At 39.3% G+C, this 1,177-nt stretch overlaps 1 protein-coding gene across 1 annotated transcript in view; it reads right to left on the bottom strand.

The window, feature by feature from the left end:
- The window catches only part of iqgap1 (IQ motif containing GTPase activating protein 1), a 67,811-nt gene that overhangs the window by 9,847 nt on the left and 56,787 nt on the right, over positions 1 to 1,177 (bottom strand). The window lies entirely within an intron of this gene.

Here is a 1,177-nt window from a genome sequence, read left to right as displayed (position 1 = left end):
GGCCTCCTCTTCAACAACAGTCCAAAGCGTGTTAAAATGTGTCTCTGAAAGCTGAAGCTCGCTGATTCATGCAGGTGAATTTTGTAACACTGTAACAGTGCCTGTCTCAGACTAGAGTGGTGGTTCTTAACCCCAGGGCCCACTAAAGGGCCTCAGCAGACTTCCAAGGATGACACAGGATGATGTAGATATTAAATTAATAATTAATATCCTTAGTATATTAAAATAATATTATTCTAATCTAAATGAAATAACTACTGTTTTTATTGAAGAACATACAGTTCTGGAATATAGAACATAACCTGTGGGATCACAAAATAAATCAAAGTTAAATAATTTAATACATTAAATGAATTAACCACATTAATTAATTAGATATATCAATAAAAGTTTGAAAACAAGCAGCTTTGTCATAATTACAGAAGAAAATACTGAAAATATCTTAGCGTATATGGAGGGGGAGAATATTGTGTTAGATAGCGGGCTGCACTTCATATCAAAAAGGTTGAAAACACACCTGGCCTCTCCAGTTTGACTCTCCATCTGGTTCACCCAGCTCTTGTATATGTCGACTGGGTCAGTTTTAATGTTGAGCGTCTTGTCATCCATGATTTCCTTCACGACCGGAGCCAGGATCTGCCGGAGTGCGTTCGGGCTCCTGGCTCCTCTGTTAAAGCTCACCACCATCTTAATGACTGTTGGGTTTCCTGTGACAATCTCTGGTCCACTTTCCACTTTTGATCTGCATTTACAAGACAAACATTACTGAGAGATCGTCAAAGATGCAAATGTATCTTGATAAATAGAGTATATAATTTATGGTATATAGGCCTGGGCGATAAAACGGTATCGATATTTATCGACGGTACACCTTCTTCGATAACGATAGAAAAAATGTTCGATATGGCGCACGATATAGGCACGTGCTATGAGTGACGCAGACAGCACACACAAACACGAACACATGCTGAAATGAGTGCTGTGCCTGCCTGTGATGAGGAAATTGTGACTAAAAACATGAATATTAGTCGAATTTAAAATAAACATTTGCATTTGAATGTTAGGTGTCCATCAGGGAGAGTCATCAGTGGAGCACGAGATGCGGAGATAATGATGTAAGCGACATTGCTGCATTTGAATGTTTTGTTAGTCTAGCCCACGAGACGCACCGCTGCTG

This window comes from Sinocyclocheilus anshuiensis, unplaced genomic scaffold, assembly GCF_001515605.1.
Source record: "Sinocyclocheilus anshuiensis isolate Anshui unplaced genomic scaffold, SAMN03320099.WGS_v1.1 scaffold282, whole genome shotgun sequence".
Lineage (NCBI taxonomy): Eukaryota > Metazoa > Chordata > Actinopteri > Cypriniformes > Cyprinidae > Sinocyclocheilus > Sinocyclocheilus anshuiensis.
Note: the sequence above shows the minus strand (reverse complement) of the source record. Positions and strands in the feature narration are given on the sequence as shown.